The sequence below is a fragment of the Somniosus microcephalus genome, chromosome 4, assembly GCF_052327205.1.
Source record: "Somniosus microcephalus isolate GS21.2 chromosome 4, FLI_Smic_1.0, whole genome shotgun sequence".
Taxonomy (NCBI): domain Eukaryota; kingdom Metazoa; phylum Chordata; class Chondrichthyes; order Squaliformes; family Somniosidae; genus Somniosus; species Somniosus microcephalus.
In genome coordinates, this window is record NC_140990.1 from 37,769,540 (window position 1) to 37,790,766 (window position 21,227).

The 21,227-nt window shown below is 49.2% G+C and overlaps 2 pseudogenes across 1 annotated transcript in view; one reads left to right on the top strand and one right to left on the bottom strand.

The window, feature by feature from the left end:
- Nucleotides 1-14,702, bottom strand: part of LOC147118652 (uncharacterized) — a 35,127-nt pseudogene extending 20,425 nt beyond the window's left edge. The window contains exons 1-2 of the transcript XR_015077936.1: nt 14,059-14,702; nt 12,777-13,676 (exon numbers count right to left, since the gene is read on the bottom strand). The product of XR_015077936.1 is annotated as an uncharacterized LOC147118652 (transcript). The remainder of the gene's footprint in view (nt 1-12,776; nt 13,677-14,058) is intronic.
- LOC147118653 (uncharacterized) lies at nt 3,893-7,128 on the top strand (annotated as a pseudogene).
- Nucleotides 14,703-21,227: the final 6,525 nt, after the last annotated feature.

Below are 21,227 nucleotides of genomic sequence, written 5' to 3' on the forward strand. Positions count from 1 at the left end.
TTTAGTCTGAGTTAGAAACTCAAACAGGCGTTTCACTGCAGACAGGTCGCCATGGCAACACTGATAAGACATTCCATTCTATTTTCTCTCCACGGATGTTGCCTGGCCTGCTGAGATTTTCCAGCATTTTCTGTTGTTATCACTGAATCTACTGGTTGGAATCTGTAATCAGATCAGGGGAAAGAACAGAGTTTGTCTGTTATTAACCACAATATAAACTTAGAATCATAGAATGGTTACAGCACAGAAGGAGGCCATTCGGCCCATTGAGCCCGTGCTGGGTCTCTGCAAGACCACTTCAGCTAGTCCCACTCCCCCGCCCTTTCCCCGTAACCCTGCAAATGTTTTCCTTTCAGCTACTCATCCAATTCCCTTTTGAAAGCCGTGATTGAATCTGCCTCCACCACCCTTTCAGGCAGTGCATTCCAGATCCTAACCATTCGCTGCATAAAAAAGTTTTTCCTCATGTCGCCTTTGGTTCTTCTGCCAATCACCTTAAATCTGTGTCCTCTGGTTATCGACCCTTCTGCCAATGGGAACAGTTTCTCTCTCTCTACTTTGTCTAGACCCCTCATGATTTTGAACACTTCTATCAGATCTCTGGGGTGGTTCTCTGCTCTAAGGAGAACCACCCCAACTTCTTCTGTCTATCCACGTAACTGACGGCCCTCATTCCTGGAACTATTCTTGTAAATCTTTTCTGCACCCTCTCTAAGGCCTTCACATCCTTCCTAAAATGCGGGGCCCAGAATTGGACGCAATACCCCAGTTGAGGCCGAGCTAGTGTTTTATGAAGGTTCATCATAACTTCCTTGCTTTTGTACTCTGTGCCTTCCTTGCTTTTGTTGCCTCTTGTTGCTGGCTCCAGGCACTGGAGCAGTTCCTGTGTGTTCAGCTCTCAGCTGCAGTCTGTACCTGGGCCGGGCTCAGCACTTTACCCAGCACATCTCTGTCCACGTTGTCATACTTGACACGGAGGGGCTGTGCAGGCTTCTCGTCCACCTCGGTCAGGACGAGAGGTCCCGACCTCTCGTACAAGTCTACGGGCATGTTGTGGCCGCAGTGTGGACAGCCCGGGCTTAGGCTGCGTGAGCTGGAGCCGCGTGAGCTACACTGGAGAAGGTTGAGATTCCAGAAATCGTGGGGAACCAAGGGGCTAATGAGAGTGAGGAACTTAAAGTAATTCATATCAGTCCAGAAAAAGTACTTGAGAAACTAATGGGACTAAAAGCCGACAAATCCCCTGGACCTGACGGCCTACATCCTAGGGTTCTAAAAGAGGTGGCTGCGGAGATAGTGGATGCATTGGTCGTGATCTTCCAAAATTCACTGGATTCTGGAAAGGTCCTCGTGGAATGGAAGGTAGCAAATGTAACCCCGCTATTCAAGAAAGGAGGGAAGAGAGAAAACAGGGATCTACAGGCCAGTTAGCCTGACATCAGTCCTCGGGAAAATGCTGGAATCCATTATTAAGGAAGTGGAACAGGGCACTTAGAAAATGATGATATGATTAGGCAGAGTCAACATGGTTTTATAAAAGAGAAATCATGTTTGCATAAAGCTGCAAAGTGGGTTCCAAATCATTAATGCTCCAGATTCTAAGATTGGGAAGTGAACAGCTGTGAAATGGTAGGTTTTAGACCACTTCTGCAGCTTTCACCTATTCACAGCAATCCACAGTCATTGAGAACCCGACATACTTACCTGATGTGATAGTCGCTCTCCGGGAACCTTGTTAAAAACCTGGGAAAATGGTAAGTACTTGGGAAAATGGTGCTTAACTACCTTTTAACAAGCTTTAAAGTATCTAAATTGGCTGACCCACCGCTTGGTGTCGGGTCTGTTCAGGGATGACAGACCCGACACTTAGGAAACTCACAAGGAGGCGGTTCAGAGCGGGATACCGACCCACTGTCAGTTTTTGTGGTTTTGACAGCGGACTCGCCTCCAAACCCACACTCTGAGCACCGACAAAATTCAGCCCTTAGAGAACTGCATCCAGTTCTGGTCACCATATTATAAATAGGATTTAGAGGCACTGGAGAGGGCGGAGAGAAGGATGATACCAGAAATGCGAGGCTATACATATCAGGAAAGGATGAATAGGCTGGGTCTCTATTCGCTTGAAAAAAGGCTGAGGGGTGACCAAATAGAGGTCCTTAAAATTATGAAAGGTTTTTGATAGAGTGGATACAGAGAATGTTTCCACTTGTGGGGGAAGAGCATAACTAGAGGCCATCAATATAAGACAGTCACCATGAAATCCAATAGGGAATTCAGAAGAAACTTCTTTACCCAGCGAGTGGTGAGAATGTGGAACTCGCTGCCACAGGGAGTGGTTGAAGTGAATAATATCGATGCATTTAAGGGGAGACTGGACAAGCATATGAGTGAGAAGGGAATAGAGGGTTATGGTGATCGATTTAGATGAGGAAAGACAGGAGGAGGCTCGTGTGAGGCAACCACAGAAGGCAGTTGAGGCCACTTCATTAAATATATTCCAGAAAGTTGGATATATTTCTTAAGGCTAAAGGGATCAAGGGATATGGGGAGAAGGCAGGGACAGGGTACTGAATTTGGATGATCAGCCATGATCTCATTGAATGGCGGAGCAGGCTCGAAGGGCCGAATGGCCTACTCCTGCTCCTATCTTCTATGTTTCTATGTATGAAGCAGAAACACCGACATGGACTGGTTGGGCCGAATGACCTGTTTCTGGGCCGGATATCCTGTGTAATCTTATGTAATTCTAACAATCTCAGTTTTGCAATTTTCAATTCACTATTTCCTGTAAACCAATTGTTAAAACCTGAGCCAGTGTGTTGTGAGACAAAGAGCCTTGTGTCCAATAAGGGGAATAAAGGCCCACAGCCTCCCCTGGCCCCGGGCCCTGAACAAGGGACTGGAGAAACTCGCTGCCCTGCGGATCAGACAATCAGCCGGCGCTAGTCCCGCCCCTCGGGCGCCCCGATTGGTTGGAGGACCCGCTGCTGGCTCGCTCCTCCAGCCCCGCCCCGCTCGCTCCCTATTGGTCGGAAGCTCCCGTAAATCAGGCCACGGGCCCGGGTCACGTGTCTCTCACTGGGCGGAGCTGCAGGTCGGCGGGAGCGGGGGTGGGAGATTAATAAACTGCGGGTAGGCTGTGCCGCAGGGTTTATAAAGATGATGGAGGGAGCGGGTTAATGAACCCCGGGGTGACGCGGGCTGCTCACAGCCCGAGTGCGGCCCCAGGCCCCATTATTAAAACACTCAACATTATCCGCTTCACACACACCCGGGGTGGGCCTCAGGCCCCGAACAAGATCCTCCGGGCTGGGCATTTGCCCCGAGTGGGGCGGCAGCTGCGGGGATTTCTCCCAGTGACAGGCCCGGGTTAACGGCCGCCATCTTGAGAGGCTCAGGGGGCAGCAGGGCGCATGCGCGGCCCCCTTGGCCAGGAACCAGGAGGAGAGAATCTTGTCAATTTCTATCCTGGACTCACAGTGATGGCTTTTGTAAACTCCTTTTACAGGCTGTGAGAAGGGCAGCATTTACACACCGCAAACTCAGACCAAACATCACATCGAGATCTGACAGAGTCACTCCATTCATCAGGACCCGAATATCATCGGCCTTTGAATGTGGAAGGAGAAATGTTTGTCTGTTCTGCCTGTGGGGAAAGATTTCAAACATCAGTGTGACTGGAAAAGCACCGAGACACACACACCCGAGTGAGAGTGTTCCAGTGCACTGACTGTGGAAAGAGCTTTAACCAGTTACACAGCCTGAAAAAACATCGCACCATTCACAGCGGGGAGAAACCGTACACGTGTTCTGTGTGTGGACGAGGCTTTAACCGATCGTCCAACCTGCAGAGACACAAGGACACCCGCACCACGGAGAAACCGTGGAAATGTGGGGACTGTGGGAAGTGATTCCCATCCAAGCTGTAAACTCATTGATGCAGTTAATGCTAATGTTAGCGAGTGGTGATTGATGGCCCTGGGAACCAATAGGAAGAGAGTTCAGAGGCCGGAGGGCCAAGGGAGCAGCGAGTTCGGCCACCAATCATGGTGTTTGAGGGGCGGAACTTGAGTCGGCCAGTCAGGTGAGTCAGTGTGAACCCCTGTTAAACAATTTGGCCTAGAAATTGGGTTTTGGCGCAGCAACGGCTTTAGCGCCGGAAGTTAGTGCCGGAGCTAAGTCGCGCTGGTCGGGCCAAAAATTCACTACTTCTGCGCCCAAACAGCTGCCGGCGCTGCTGAAAGCTGTTAGCGCCTGAAAACTGGCGCTATGCGCTGAATTTCGGCGCTATTCCGGCGCTGCGGCGCCCGCTGCGGTGCGGCAGGTTCGGGAAGTGCAGGCCTCCTCCTTCCCTTAAGGAGGACCTGCCTGCACCCGGCCGCGGCCCGCGATAATCTTATTAAAAATGAGCCCGGCACCTCGGACAAGTGCCGGGCTTGCTTCTGTTCCGGGGGGGGGGGGCGGGGGGGAAGTCCGGGGAGGGAGCTGCGGCCAGGCGGGCGGCGGGAAAGCGGCCGGCCGCCGCGGGGCCTTTAATGCGCCGGCGCAAACTTGTGCAAGGCACCTCTGCCAGAACGTTGCTTGCGGCTGCCACGGGCGAGGCGGCCGCAAGTCAATTTCCCAGTTCGGGCGGGTTACCATGGCAACCGGGACGCTGCGCACACCGATGACGTCATCGGTGCCGGCGCAGCGCTACCGGTCTACCGCGGCGGAAGGGCCCCAGGCAATTTAGGCGCCGGCGCCAATTGCAGCGCTAGGCCCTCTAGCGCTGCAAAATCGGCGCTAAGGGCACTGAATTTCTAGGCCTTTATCTATTAAAACTTAAATTCAGATTTTGTTTGTCAACAGAACAGTTTAACATTTGTCAGTATTTTGTTTCCCTGGAGTTGCTATTATGAGTTTCAGACACTTCAGTGCCAAGTGGACCTGGTGTTTAAAGCCCTCTTAATAAGGAGAAACTGACTCCAGTGTCAGAAGGGTCGGTAACCAGAGGACTCAGATTTAAGGTCATTGTCAAAAGAACCAGCGGCGACATGAGGAAAGAATTTAAGCAGCGAGTTGTTATGACCTGGAAGGCACTGCCTGAAGTGGTGGTGGAAGCAGATTCAATGGCAACTTTCAAAGGGGAATTGGAGAACTACTTGAATTGGGAAACAAATTGCGGGTCTGTGGGGATAAAGCAGAGGAGTGGGCCTAAATTCAAAGAGCTGGCTCTGGGACAATGGGCCGAAGGGCTGTACCATTCTCTGATTCTATGAACTCTGCATTCCTCCAATTCTGGCCTGTTGTTCATCCCCCACTTCCTTCGCTCAACCATTGGTGGCTGTGCCTTCAGTTGCCTCGGCCCTAAGGTCAATTTTTGCCCATTCCGCTCTTGTGAAGCACCTTGGAACGTTTTACTACGTTAAAGGCGCTATGTAAATGCAAGTTGTTGTTGGTGTGCTACCATTGGCCTCAGCTTTTCCAGACAGAATCAGCCAGGGACGGCGGCTGTGCTGCTCCCCATGGTCGAAATGCTGGCAGCTCGCCGTATAGGCCCACAAGCCCAGAATTGCTATTAGCGAGGTACTGGAGGGCAAAGAGTGACTGGGCCAAACCCGATCATCAAGCAGCACCTTGAGGAGAGAAAGGGAGAAAAACCCAAATTTCTATCCTGTATTTACAGTGATAACTTTTGTAAACTGCTTTTACAGGGCATTAGAAACCAAACATCACGTCAAGATCTGACAGAGTGACATGCTTCATCAGGACCTGAATATCATCGGCCTGTTAATATAGGAGAAATGTTTGTCTGTGGGAAGAGATTTCAAACGTCAGTGTGCCCGAGACACACAGACCCGAGTGAGAGTGCTCCAGTGCACTGACTGTGGAAAGAGCCTTAACCAGTTACACAACCTGAAAAAACATCGCACTGTTCACAGCGGGGAGAAACCGTACACTTGTTCTGTGTGTGGACAAGGCTTCAACTGATCATCCAAACTGGAGAGACACAAGGACACCCGCTTCACGGAGAAACCGTGGAAATGTGAGGACTGTGGGAAGGGATTCAGTTCTTCATCGAAGCTGGAAATTCATTGACGCAGTCACACCAGGGAGAGGCTGTTCACCTGCCCCGTGTGTGGGAAGGGATTCACTCATTCATCCAACTGTCTGGTACACCAGCGAGTTCACACTGGGGAGAGGTCGTTCACCTGCTCCATGTCTGGGAACAGATTCACTTGTTCATCTGAGCTTGTGAAATACCAGCACATTCACACTAGAGAGAGGTTGTTCACCTGCTCCATATGTAAGAACAGATTCACTCGTTCATCCGAGCTTCTGAGACACCAATGCATTCACACTAGAGAGAGGCTGTTCCCCTGCTCCATGTGTAAGAAGGGATTCACTCGTTCATCCGAGCTTCTGAGACACCAGTGCATTCACACTGGAGACAGGCCGTTCACTTGCTCAACATGTGGGAAGGGATTTAATCGACCATCCAAACTTCTGACACACTAGCGCATTCACACGGGGGAGAGGCCATTCACCTGTTCCGTATGTGAGAAGGGATTCACTAATTCATCTGACTTTCTGAAACACCAGCGAGTTCACGCTGAGGAGAGACCGTTCACCTGCTCCATGTGTGGGAAGGGATTCATTCAGTCATCCAACCTACTGAGACACCAGCGAGTTCACACTGGGGAGAGGGCGTTTACCTACTCCGTGTGTGGGAAGGGATTCACTCGGTCATCGCACCTCATTGGACATCAACTTGTTCACACAGATAAAAGACCTTTTAAATGTTCTGACTGTGAGAAGATCTTTAAAAGCACAAAGGATCTGCTGATACACCAGCGAGTTCACACCGGGGAGAGGCCGTTCACCTACTCCATGTGTGGGAAGGGATTCACTCAGTCATCCAACCTGCTGACCTACCAGCGAGTTCACACCGGGGAGAGGCCGTTCACCTGCTCAGTGTGTGGAATGGGATTCACTCGGTCATCCCAACTGCTGACACACCAGCAAGTTCACCAGTGACTGCAGGGGTTGGATTCTGCTGTTGTTGCTGCTGTTAATCACATCCAGGACTGAACCATGTTCATTCTGACAGTTGGAGTTTGCTTCTGCTGGTGTTAATAACCGTATAACTGGAGTTTAATATTCTGGCTATATGTCAAATAAATCAGTTTTGCTTTCAATGCATTCCTGTAGATTTTTGTCACCATTCCTCCTTAATTTATAGATGCTCCCTAACCAGTCATCATTTCTCCTTCATTTACAGATGCTCCCTGACCAGTCACCAACTTGTCTTCATTTACAGACGCTCCCTGACCAGTCACCATTTCTCCTCCAGTTACAGACACTCCCTGACCAGTCACCATTTCTCCTCCTTTTATAGACGCTCCCTGACCGTCTCCATTTCTCCTCCATTTACAGACGCTCCCTGACCAGTTTCCATTTCTCCTCCATTTACAGACACTCCCTCACCAGTCACCACATCTCCTCCATTTACAGACGCTCCCTGACTTCCTGTCTGTCACGGAGTTTGGCGCGGGGCCCCTTTGCTGAGGGAACAGGCGGGTGGATAATGTTCACTGTTTTTATAATCGGGCCTGGGGCTGCACTCGGTGCAGTGAGGGAGGAAATGCAGTGGGTGTTGTGTAGATGGATTGTCAAAAGGTGTTTGATAAGGTGCCGGACAGGAGGCTTGTTGATCAAATTAAGGCTCACGGTATTAAAGGGAGTGGGGCAGCGTGGATAGGAAGTTGGGTAAAGGGCAGAAAACAGAGAGTAGTGGTTAATGGATGTTCTTCAGACTGGAGATGTGTGAGGTAATAGATTTAGGAGGAAGAAAAACATAGGAAATGTACATGAAATGGTAAAACTTTGAAAGGAGTGGAGGAGCAGAGAGACTTAGGGTGTAAGATTCTAGCTAATGCCTCGTCTTATTAACTTGCAGGTTCAAACACTCCCAGGGCAGGTACAGCACGGGTTAGATACAGAGTAAAGTTCCATCTACACTGTCCCATCAAACACTCCCAGGGCAGGTACAACATGGGTTAGATACAGAGTAAAGCTCCCTCTACACTGTCCCATCAAACACTCCCAGGGCAGGTACAGCACAGGTTAGATACAGAGTAAAGTTCCATCTACACTGTCCCATCAAACACTCCCAGGGCAGGTACAGCACGGGTTAGATACAGAGTAAAGTTCCATCTACACTGTCCCATCAAACACTCCCAGGGCAGGTACAGCACAGGTTAGATACAGAGTAAAGCTCCCTCTACACTGTCCCATCAAACACTCCCGGGGTAGGTACAGCACAGGTTAGATACAGAGTACAGCTCCCTCTACATTGTCCCATCAATCACTCCCGGGGTAGGTACAGCACGGATTAGATACAGAGTAAATCTCCCTCTACACTGTCCCATCAAACACTCCCAGGGCAGGTACAGCATGGGTTAGAGTCCGAGTAAAGATCCCTCTGTGATTCTGCAATTATTTACACAGGAGATCCCCAGTACCCACATTCCTGATAATCCAACAGAATTTTCACAGGGATAAACCCTGCAAGAGGCTTCACTGCATTGACACTAATCTCCTGTGTGATATACTCGCTGGAGTTTAGAAGAATGAGAGGTGATCTCATTGAAACATACAAGATTCTGATGGGGATTGACAGGGTAGATGCTGAGAGGTTGTTTCCCTGGCTGGTCTGTCTAGAACTAGGAGTCATAGTCTCAGGATAAAGGGTAGGCCATTTAAGACTGAGATGTGGAGGAATTTCTTCACCCAGAGGGTTATGAATCCTTGGAATTCTCTGCCCCAGAGGGCTGTGAATGCTGAGTCTTTGAGTATATTCCAGACTGAGATAGACAGATATTTGGACTCTAGGGGAATCAAGGGATATGGAGATTGGGCGGGAAAGTGGAGTTAGAAACATAGAAACATAGAAGATAGGAGCAGGAGTGGGCCATTCGGCCCCTCGAGCCTGCTCCACCATTCAATGAGATCATGGCTGATCATCCAAATTCAGTACCCTGTCCCTGCCTTCTCTCCATATCCCTTGATCCCTTTAGCCTTAAGAAATATATCTGACTCCTTCTTGAATATATTTAATGAATTGGTCTCTACTGCCTTCTGTGGTAGAGAATTCCACAGGTTCACCACTCTCTGAGTGAAGAAATTCCTCCTCATCTCAGTCCTAAATGGCCTACCCCTTATCTTTAGACTGTGACCCCTGGTTCTGGACTCCCCCGCCATCGGGAACATCCTTCCTGCATCTAGTCTTGTTAGAATTTTATAAGTTTCAATGAGATCCCCTCTCATGCTTCTAAACTCCAGCGAGTACAAGCCCAATCGACCCAATCTCTCCTCATACTTCATTCCTGCCATCCCAGGTATCAGTGTGGTGAATCTTCGCTGCACTCCCTCCATGGCAAGAACATCCTTCCTCAGATAAGGCGACCAAAACTGCACACAATACTCAAGGTGTGGTCTCACCAAGGCCCTGTACAACTGCAGCAAGACATCCTTGTTCCTGTACTCAAACATACCATTTGCCTTCTTAACTGCCTGCTGCACCTGCATGTTTACCTTCAGCGACTGGTGCACAAGGACACCCAGTTCTCGTTGCACTTTCCCTTCTCCCAATCTATTGCCATTCAGATAATAATCTGCCTTCCTGTTCTTGCCACCAAAGTGGATAACCTCGCATTTATCCACATTATACTGCATCTGCCCAATCACCCAACCTGTCCAAATCATACTGGAGTTTCTCGGCATCCTCCTCACAGCACACACGCCCACCTAGCTTTGTGTCATCTGCAAACTTGGAGATATTACATCTAGTTCCCTCGTCTGGATCATTAATATATATTGTGACTAGCTGGGGTCCTAGGACCGATCCCTGCGGTACCCCGCTAGTCACTGCCTGCCACTCAGAAAAAGAGCCGTTTATTCCAACTTGTTGCTTCCTGTCTGCCAAGCAGTTCTCTATCCAAGTCAGTACCTTGCCCCCAATCCCATGTGCCTTAACTTTACACGCTAATCTCTTATGCGGGACCTTATCGAAAGCTTTCTGAAAGTCCAAATACACCACATCCACTGGTTCTCCCTTATCTATTCTACCAGTCACATCCTCAAAAAATTCCAGTAGATTAGTCAAGCACGAGTTGAGGTCGATGATCAGCCATGATCTTATTGAAGGCTTGAGGGGCCCAATGGCCTACTCCTGCTCCTATTTCTTATGTTCTTAACCCCACAGTCACTGACACCAATCTCCTCCTGTCTGATATAAACCAGCCCCAGTCACTGACACCAATCTCCTGTATGGTATAAACCAACCCCACAGTCACTGACACCAATCTCCTGTATGGTATAAACCAACCCCACAGTCACTGACACCAATCTCCTCCTGTCTGATATAAACCAGCCCCACAGTCACCGACACCAATCTCCTCCTGTCTGATATAAACTGACCCCAGTCACTGACACCAATCTCCAGTGTATGTCAGACTGAAGTTGTTTACAATCCTGATGAGCTTTTACGCTATTCCTAGTTGAGTTCAAGATCTCCAATGAAACACTCCACACACCTTAATCCCCCTGAGCACAGGCTTTATTTTTAACATTCTGCAATAATACAACTCCTATACTAAATGAGTGCAAAATATTTACATGGGAGATTCTACAAAGGAATATTTATTGTAATATTTACAATATTACATTTATATAGTAAGACTCAATCTAACAAGCTGTATCCATGAACTCAGACTTTGATCATTGCCAAGCCTGAGAGGCACGAAAGGATGTTCGACTCTTTTAAAATGCCAATTAGAATGACATTGTCATCAATCGATGTCACATTACCGAGAGAGCCCCCTGTTAAAGGGGCACAAACAATCAACTCCAAACTATAATTAAATCAGAAGCGAATACTGTTGCTGGTGTTGACAATTGACTCCAGTCCCTCTGATGCCCACCGGTCACGGAAGGCCTCCAGCGTCCCGGCGGACACCGCGTGCTCCCACTCCAGGGACAGCCCGAAGGATGTTCCACCTTGGCTGTAGCCATCAGCTTTCTTCTTCCCGGGGTGCTCTCTGGCCTAAGTTGCAAACTGTTCCTGTATTTAAAGCCCAATCAGGTACAGCCCATCTGACCCTGATTACCTCGGCCAATCAAACCATTGAGCTGAAAGACATTCATCAAACAAAGCATTCCATTGGATGGCTGTTTAGGTTTCATCGATTAACCGCTTCCTGTTCATTGGAGCTACGAGGAATCTGCAAGTCAGAACAATGTCAGAGTTTGCTTTTACTGGGACATTTCAAGAAACAAATGGCCTTCACGGTTCCGCTCAGTCCACACAGGCAGAGTTCTCAGCTCTGCTGGTTCTGTTCACACGAGGTCTATTTCAGCTTAAAAGGGATAATTAGAGCCTGTTCTGTCTGAGGTGATTACAAGCTAATAGTTCACTAGACACGGGTCTATAATACAAAGAGATTCATTGATTCATCCAACCTGCTGAGACACCAGCGAGTTCACATGTGCCTGCAGGGGTTGGATTCTGCTGTTATTGCTGCTGTTAATCACATCCAGGACTGAACCGTGTTCATTCTGACAGTTGGGGTTTGTTTCTGCTGATGTTAATAACCCCATCAATAAAACAGGGAATTCCTGGAAACACGCTGCAGGTCCTTCTTTATCTGGAGATCAAATGTCTGTTGTATAATTGTACCAGCAGTTAACACGCTCCTGTGAACTCCTCCGTCTGCTATTTTAATGTAGGCCTTAACCAATTTATTTTAAACGGGTTTATTTTAAATGGGTTAATGCCTGCCTTAAAATGGTAGACTCAGGACTGTCACACAATCATGTTAAATCTTCGTGGAATAATTACCTGTGATTTTTAGACTAGAAACTTAAACCTGCCGTGTCACTTTCAGTCAGGAGCAGATCGCAGTTTTACACCAATCTCTGATTTGACAGCACATTTCCAGCATTCACCGTTGTTCTTCCTGACTCTTGTAAAGGAGCCTTCTGTTCCATGCCTAGGAGCTCTGAACCATGGAAGGGAGCGGCTGGGACACATTTCTCACAGGCCTCAAGATTACCCACACGGGGACTTTGCTGTCAGTGAAGAGAGACAAGAAAGACCAAAGTGCCGTTTGCCCCTCTCAGTATGGCCCTGAAGGACTGTGTCCAGGCTGAAGTTCTGTTCCCACCGTACGATCCTCCCCCAGATTGTCCTTTCTGAGCTCCAGCCAGGTGATGCTAAACACACAGGTGGAAAAGAAGAAAATCTACAACAATGTGTTTTAAACAAAGCTGATTATTTGACATATATAAAAGAAAGACTTGCATTTCTATAGCGCCTTTCACGACCTCAGGACATCCCAAAGCACTTACAGGCAATGAAGTACTTTTGAAGTGGAGTCACTGTTGTAATGTGGCAGCCAATTTGCATACAACAAGCTCCCGCAAACAGCAACATGATAATGACCAGGTAATCTTATTTTTTTTGTTATGTTGATTGAAGGATAAATATTGACCAGGACACTGGGGATAACTCCCCTGCTCTTCTTCGAAATAGTGCCATGGGATATTTTACGTCCACCTGAGAGGGCAGATGGGGCCTCGGTTTAACGTCGCCAGAATATTAAATTCCAGCCCAGTTATAGGGGTTATTAACATCAGCAGAAACAAACCCCAACTGTCAGAATGAACACAGTTCAGTCCTGGATGTGATTAACAGCAGCAATAACAGCAGAATCCAACCCCTGCAGGCACATGTGAACTCGCTGGTGTCTCAGCAGGTTGGATGAATCAATGAATCTCTTCCCACACACAGAGCAAGTGAACGGCCTCTCCCCAGTGTGAACATGCTGGTGTTTCAGTAGTTGGGTTGAATGAGCGAATCCCTTCCCACACATGGAGCAGGTGAACGGTCTCTCCCCAGTGTGAACTCGCTGGTGTGTCAGCAGATCCTTTTTGCTTTAAAAGCTCTTCTCACAGTCAGAACATTTAAAAGGTCTGTCATCAGTGTGAACAAGCTGGTGTTTAGTGAGCTGGGATGACTGAGTGAATCCCTTCCCACACACGGAGCAGGTGAACGGCCTCTCCCCAGTGTGAGTGCGCTGGTGTACAGTGAGGTCAGATGATCGCCTGAACCCAATCCCGCAGTGAGAGCACCTGAACGGTCTCTCATCAGTGTGAACACGTTGATGGCATGTCAGTTCCCCGGAACTTTTATAGCACTTCCCGCAGTCCGGGCATTTAAAAGGTCTCTTGTCTGTGTGAACTCGCCGGTGCTTCAGCAGGGCAGAGGAATGAGTGCATCCCTTCCCACACTCGGGGCAGGTGAACAGTGTCTCCCCAGTGTGACTGCGTCGATGAATTTCCAGCTCAAACGGGTAACTGAATCCCTTCCCACAGTCTCCACATTTACACCGTTTCTCCCCGGTGTGACTGCGCTTGTGTCTAGACAGGCCAGATGATCGGCTGAACCCTCGTCCACATTGAGAACAGGTATACGGTTTCTCCCCGCTGTGAACAGTGCTTTTTGCTTCCATGTTCAAAGGCTGATGATATTCAGGTCCCAATGAATCAAGTGACTCTGTCAGATCTTGATGTGAGGTTTTGTTTGAGTCTCCCGTCTTCAAATCCTCCCCTTCTAATACCCTGTAAAATGACTTTAAAACAGGAAAAAGGGAGCATGAGAGAGAACCCACAAAAACAACAAAGGCAAGTTGTGAAATTGAGCTCAATGAATCAGGTCATTTGTGGGGCCGGCACCAGAAAAAAGTGACCATGAAAACTGCCGGATTGTCGTAAAAACCCATCTGGTTCACTGGTGTCCTTCCGGGCAGGGAACCTGCCACCAGTCTGGACCGACACAAGACTCTGGCCTCTATGGGAGGAGAGAGAGATGTGGGAGGGCGAGGGCTCGAAGGAGAGAGACTTTATACAACTTTGATAAAACCTCCCAAACCTGCGACCTACAGTTTGTAGAAGGACAAGGGAAGCAGGTACATGGGAACACAATCACCACCAAGTTCCCTCCCAGTCACTCACCATCCTGACTTGGACAAATATCACCGTTCATTGCTGAGTCAAAATCTGGTAACTCCTGGCATTGTGGGAGTACCTTCACCACACGGACTGCACTGGTTCAAGAAGAAGGCCCACCACCCCCTTCTCAACAGGACACTGGGGATTGGCAACATATGCTGGCCTTGTTAGCAATGCCCATATCCCAAGAGTTCATTTAAAAAATCTGTAGATGTAAAACGGATTAAAAGCCTCTACAGAAATACTTGTTCCTAAAACAATACTCTTTTACATTGTAGGGACAGTGTCTGTTTAACAACCTAATCTCCCCTAGAATCCACCTCCCTTGACAGTCTCACATTGGAAATTGTTGGGTCCTCCTGGGCTCAGAAGTACTGGGGGTTAAACCCAGCAGCCTCTACTCCAACTCAAACTGAAGCAACAAGAAGACCAACACAGGCGGCCAGGGAGCGACTTCCGCATCCAGCGCCCGCCCTGATACAAGCCGGCTCTGGATTGGCGGCTCTGCTGTGTCGATCCAGTTGTGGTTTCTCCTGTCTGGGGGAGGCGCTGTACCCTGGGTTTCCTGGTGCCGGGCCCGGCCGCTCTGATTCGGGGCCTGAGACGCGCACTCGGTGTTGCTGAGGCCGCGCACACCCCCGCTCAGTGTCCTGGAGCCGCACCGCGCATGCTCCGCGCAGGAAGGCGCTCTCCGGGGACCAGCCCTTCCCGCGCCTGCGCGCTGCGCCCCTGCTGATGGAGCTAGGCCGTATTCAGCAGCGCGGGGCACGCTGGGTAAGGGCACCCGCCATGTTCAGTATTGTGTTTCCCTGGAGTTCCGGTTCTGAGTTTCAGACACTTCAGTGCCAAGTGGACCAGGTGTTTAAAGCTCATTCATTCCCCGCGCTCCATGTCGCTGTTAGTTAAAGGTACAGAGATTGTCTGAGCCACGGTCTGACACAAGCACAATGGTTCACCTCTCTACACCTATAGTGATTAAAGTAGCATCCTTCCTGTTAGTAGTGAGCCACATTCTGTACTGGGGGAGACTGCTTTCTATTTTGGTGGCTTCAGCCTTTTAAATTCTCATCCTCCAGCCGTACAACCCTATGAGACCCCTGCACTCCTCCAACTCTGGCCTCTTGTGCAACCCCCACTTCCTTTGCTCCACCATTGGTGGCCATTCCTTCAATTGCCTAGGCCTTAAGATTTTTGGCCAAGCTTTTAGTCACCAGTTCTAATGTCTCCTTCTTTGGCTCGGTGTCAATTTTTGACTGATTCCACTGTTGCGAACCGCCTTGGAATATTTTACTATGTTAAAGACGCTATGTAAATGCAAGTTGTTGATGCTGTGCTACTATAGGCTTCAACTTTGCCAGACAGAATCAGCCAGGGATGGTGGCTGTGATGCTCCCCATGGTAGAAATGCTGGCAGCTCACTGTATAGGCTCACAAACTCAGAATTACCATTTGACAAGGTACTGGAGGGAAAACAGTGACTGGGGCTCAACTCCACCATCACGCAGCACCTTCAGGAGAGAAAGGGAGAAAATTCAGAGCCTGCGATGAATCTGGATTTCAAACGGCGAGTGTGTGGGATGGGGGAAGATTGTGTGGGATGGGGGATTTACAGCTTAGGAGGGGCAAGAGAGGAAAGAATGTTCCCGAGAAACTAGAACTGTCTGTTCAGAATTTCTATCCTGTACTTCCAGAGATGACATTTGTAAATTATGAGGACAGATTGCATAGACTAGGCTTGTTTTTCCATGAATATAGAAGATTAACAGGTGATGTAATTGAGGTGTTTAAGATGATTAAAGGAGTTGATAGGGTAGATAGAGAGGAAAAACCTTCGTAAAACTGAAGTCAATGGGAATCGGGTGAAAACGCTCCACTGGCTGGAGTCATACCTAGCACAAAGAAAGATGGTTGTGATGGTTGAAGGTCAATCATTACAGCCCCAGGACATCGCTGCAGGAGTTCCTCAGGGCAGTGCCCTCGGCCCAACCATCTTCAGCTGCTTCATCAATGACCTTCCCTCCAACATAAGGTCAGAAGTGGGGTTGTTTGCTGATGACTGCACAGTGTTCACTGCCATTCACAACTCCTCAGATAATGAAGCAGTCCATGCCCGCATGCAGCAAGACCTGGACGATGTTCAGGCTTGGGCTGATAAGTTGCAGGTAACATTCGCGCCACAGAAGTGTCAAGCAATGACCATCTCCAACAAGCGAGAGTCTAACCACCTCCCCTTGACATTCAATGGTATTATCATCGCCAAATCCCCCACCATCAACATCCTGGGGGTCACCATTGACCAGAAACTTAACTGGACCAGCCACATAAATACTGTGGCAACAAGAGCAGGTCAGAAGCTGGGTATTCTGTGGTGAGTGTCTCACCACCTGACTCCTCAAAGCCTTTCCATCATCTACAAGGCACAAGTAAGTAGTGTGATGGAATATGCTCCACTTGCCTGGATGAGTGCAGCTCCAACAACACTCAAGAAGCTTGACACCATCCAGGACAAAGCAGCCCACTTGACTGGCACCCCATCCACCACCTTAAACATTCACTCCCTCCACCACCACCAGCGTACCGTGACTGCAGTGTGTACCATCTACAAGATGCATGGCAGCAACTTGCCAAGGCTTCTTCGGCAGCACCTCCCAAACCCTCGACCTCTTCCACCTAGAAGGACAAGGGCAGCAGGCGCATGGGAACACCACCACCTCCAAGTTCCCCTCCAAGTCACACACCATCCTGACTTAGTATATCGCCGATCCTTCATCGTCGCTGGGTCAAAATCCTGGAAATTCCTCCCTAACAGCACTGTGGGAGTACCTTCACCACACGGACTGCAGCGGTTCAAGAAGGCGGCTCACCACCACCTTTTCAAGGACTACTAGGGATGGGCAATAAATGTTGGCCTTGCCAGCGACGCCCACATCCCATATACGAATAAAAAATAGTGAGCAATTTTGGCAGATGAGAGCAGGACCCGATAATGCTTGATGTGGTCCAGCCAGATCTGGCGGTGAATGGCTAAACCAGTTGTCCGCCATATCCGTTCAAGTCTGCGTCCCTTGCACTTAAGGGAGTGAAGATGAGGGCCGGACCAGGGGGACCGGCCAGGGTGAGAGACAGTAATTGCTTTAATAGGGACTAGGGCATCAAAGGTGGTGGTGAGGGTGTGGCTGAGCAGATCAATAGCTGCAGAAATGCCATGGTGAATGGAGGGCCAGAGGCTGGACAGTTGGGATTTCATAAGGACAATTGTAAGCGAGTTGGGAGAGAGTTTTTTTCAGGGGCGGACACAGAAGGGTTGGGGGATGTGGGTGGAAGGGGGATGTGGGTGGAGAGCGAGATGAGGAAGTGGTCAGAGATGGTCTTATCTGCAATTGACACGTGGGAGTAGCGAGGCCACAAGAGATGGCAAGGTCGAAGGGGTGGCTGTGAATATGGGTTGGGGAGTTTACGTGGAAGGAGAGATTAAGGGAGGACAGGAGGCTCAGGAACTCAGAGGAGAGAGAACATGATGAATTAAGAAATCACACAACACCAGGTTATAGTCCAACAGCTTTATTTGAAATCACAAGCTTTCGGAGCGCTGCTCCTTCACCTGACGAAGGAGCAGCGCTCCGAAAGCTTGTGATTTCAAATAAAGCTGTTGGACTATAACCTGGTGTTGTGTGATTTCTTACATTTGTCCACCCCAGTCCAACACCGGCATCTCCACACCATGAAGAATTAAGATGGAGGTTGAAATCACTGAGGATGAGAAGTCGTTTGGTGCAGAGGCTGAGGGAGAACAGTGAAGAAATCTCAGTAATAACATTTTTATGGTACTTGGGTGGGCGGTAGAGAACAAGAATTATAAATGGAGGAGAAACTGCTGGAGGAACAGAACAGAACAGAAGGAGGCCATTCGGCCCATCGAGTCTGCACTGGCTCTTTCGAAGAGCAATCCAGTCAGTCCCACTCCCGGCTCTTTCCCAGACCCATGCATTTTTTCTCCAACTATTTATCCAGTTCCCTTTTGAGGTTACTATTGAATCTGTATCCACCCCCCTATCAGGCAGTGCATTCCCAATCCTAACCACTCCTTGTGTAAAGACGTTTTTCCTCATGTCTCCGCTGGTTCTTTTGCCAATCACCTTAAATCTGTGCCCTCTGGTCACCGACCCTTCAGCCATTAGAAACAGTTTCTCTTTATTTATGGGAACGGTGACATAGTGGTCATGTTACTGGTAATCCAAAGGCCTGGACCAATGATCCAGAGCCATGAGCTCAAATCCCACCACGGCAGCCGGGGAACCCAACTTCAGTCAATTCAATAAATCTGGAACAAAAACAGTTCAGGTGACCATGAAACTACCGGATTGTCAGTAAAACCCATCTGGTTCACTAATGTCCTTTAGGGAAGGCAATCTGCTGTCCTTACCCGGTCTGGCCGATATGTGACTCCAGACAATGTGGTTAACTCTTACCTGCCCTCTGAAATGGCCCAGCGAGCCACTCAGTTGTAACGAACCGCTACGATTCACCACATGGACTGCAGCGGTTCAAGAAGGTGGCGCACCACCACCTTCTCAGGGATATAGACAGGTTAACTGTGAAGGATTCGAAAATTTCATACATCTCCCCCCACCCCCCCCCCCGAAGATTTATTCGGTTTTTAAAAGAAACCCTGGTCAGACTGAGTTTTAAAATCCAGGGCACAACAAAATGGCTGCGGTCAGACCTCGTGACCGAAAGCCTGTCAGTTTCAATTCGGACCCTGGCAAGCTAACAGCTTGTGCATTTCAATGTCTGCAGCAAGGAGATCACGAAACCAGACAAGACCTTTGCATATGCATTGGGGACAAACCCAATTACAATCAGACCTACGCATAAAGGCCATCAAGGTGTTTGCTCAAACAATCAAAATAATCAGCGGGTCCGAGACGGGGCTGGCCCCCATCAAAGAACCTGTTCAACAAAGGAGAGCAGTTGCAGAACCGGCAGGAACCGATTACCGGCCATCCAAGTCGATGGGCCAAGATCGGTACCTTCTGTTTAATTCCAGCCCGCTCAAATCAGACAAAAGAATGAGCTGATTGAGCACAGAGATAAGGACTACCGAGGGGGGTATAACTAGCCTCTCGAGAAGTCATTCTCTCTCTCTCGCCTCGCCTCCTGCACCCTGCCTCGCCATCAACCAAGGAAGAAGACCATCGAAGGAGAGCCCGTCCAGAGAGGTAGGATACCCTGTCAGAGATCTTTTAATTACTGGGGTAGCTCTACCTGGACGGTGAAGTCTGTGCAACAGCGGGACCATGTGACATCGGCAGGCAACAGGGCAAAGGAGCAAGGCTTTCTTTCAACATCTCGGACCGGTGAGCATTATACTTCTGACCCATCGCAAGATAATCTAGCTAGGTGTAGAGGGTGGGAGTTAAGGGGATTGCTGAATTGTCATTTTAGCCATTTTCCCTCGATGTGCCGTTTTCTCCTCCCTTGTTAAGTGTAAGTGTACTGCATTCCTATCATCTTTTTGTATAATATTGTTATCTTATTTTCTCTGATAATAAATTTTGGTTTTCTTTGTACCAAACCACTGGTCTGCTTGTTTGTCTATATCGCTATCTGCCAATAAGCCCGGGGATCAGAACTAAGGGGTGAGCGATTCGAACCGCTCAGAGATAAGGCAGTCGGAGACATAACCGACTGGCCAAAGCAAGTAGCAAAACCCCCTTACAACTGAGTGGGCGATAAGGTGGCAGATGGAGTATTAAGTAGGGAAATGTGAGGTTATTCACTTTGGTAGGAAGAATAGAAAAACAGAATATCTTTTAAATGGTGAGAAACTATTAAATGTTGGTGTTCAGAGATTTAGGTGTCCTCGTCCAGGAAACACAGAAAGTTAGCCTGCAGGTTGTTGCAATGGGATGTTGGCCTTTATTGCAAGGGGGTTGGAGTATAAGAGTAAGGAAGTCTTGCTACAATTGTACAGGGCCTTGGTGAGACCACACCTGGAGTACTGTGCACAGTTCTGGTCTCCTTATCTAAGGAAGGATATACTTGCCTTGGAGGCGGTGCAACGAAGGTTCACTAGATTGATTCCTGGGATGAGAGGGCTGTCCTATGATGAGAGATTGTGTAGAATGGGCCTATACTCTCTGGAGTTTAGGAGAATGAGAGGTGATCTCATTGAAATATACAAGATTCTGAGGGGGATTGACAGGGTAGATGCTGAGAGGTTGTTTCCCCTGGCTGGAGAGTCTAGAACTAGGAGCCATAGTCTCAGGATAAGAGGTTCGGCCTTTTAAGACCGAGATGAGGAGGAATGTCTTCACTCAGGGGGCTGTGAATCTTTGGAATTCTCTGCCCCAGAGGCCTGTGGATGCTCAGTCATTGAGTATATTCAAGGCTGAGATCGATAGATTTTTGGAATCAAAGGATATGGGAATTGGGCGGGAAAGTGAAGCTGAGGTTGAAGATCAGCCATGATCTTACTGAATGGCGGAGCAGGCTCGAGGGGCCGCATGGCCTACTCCTGCTCCTAATTCTTATTCTTTTCTCGAGGGCAACTAGGGATGGGCAATAAATACTGGCTTTGCCAGTGACGCCCACATCCCGAGAATGAATTAAAAAAAAATTCTAGACTGCAACAATACTGGCCAGTTGCCCAATCTGATCAAAGTGCAGATGGCTGGTGCTGACAAGATACAGATCAGCAGGAGTCGGATCTGAGGCAAGAGGAAGTGGTGAGGATGGATGGAGGACTGAGGGACCTCGGCAAGAGCCTGTGCATCATCATGGGCAGCTCCAGGGGTCTGGGGAAGAGGTTGTCCCTGGTGCTGGCTCCCAGGCTGCGGGCTGGCTCCCACCTGGTGCTGATGGCCGGGTCCGGGGACAACCTGCGGGAGGTGGAGCGCCAGGTGCTGATGGCCAGGTCCGGGGACAACCTGCGGGCTGGCTCCCACCTGGTGCTGATGGCCCGGTCCGGGGACAACCTGCGGGAGGTGGAGCGCCAGGTGCTGGAAGCAGCGACTCTGCTGGGCGGCGGGTTGAGAGTGAGCCGTGTGGAAGCCAAGCTCAGCGAGGCAGAGGCGGTGCAGCAGGTGCAGAGCTCGGTCACTGGTAGCCAGGACCAGGACCAGGACGGACCTCCGGAGCGGCTGCTCCTCATCAACAACACGGGTGAGGGC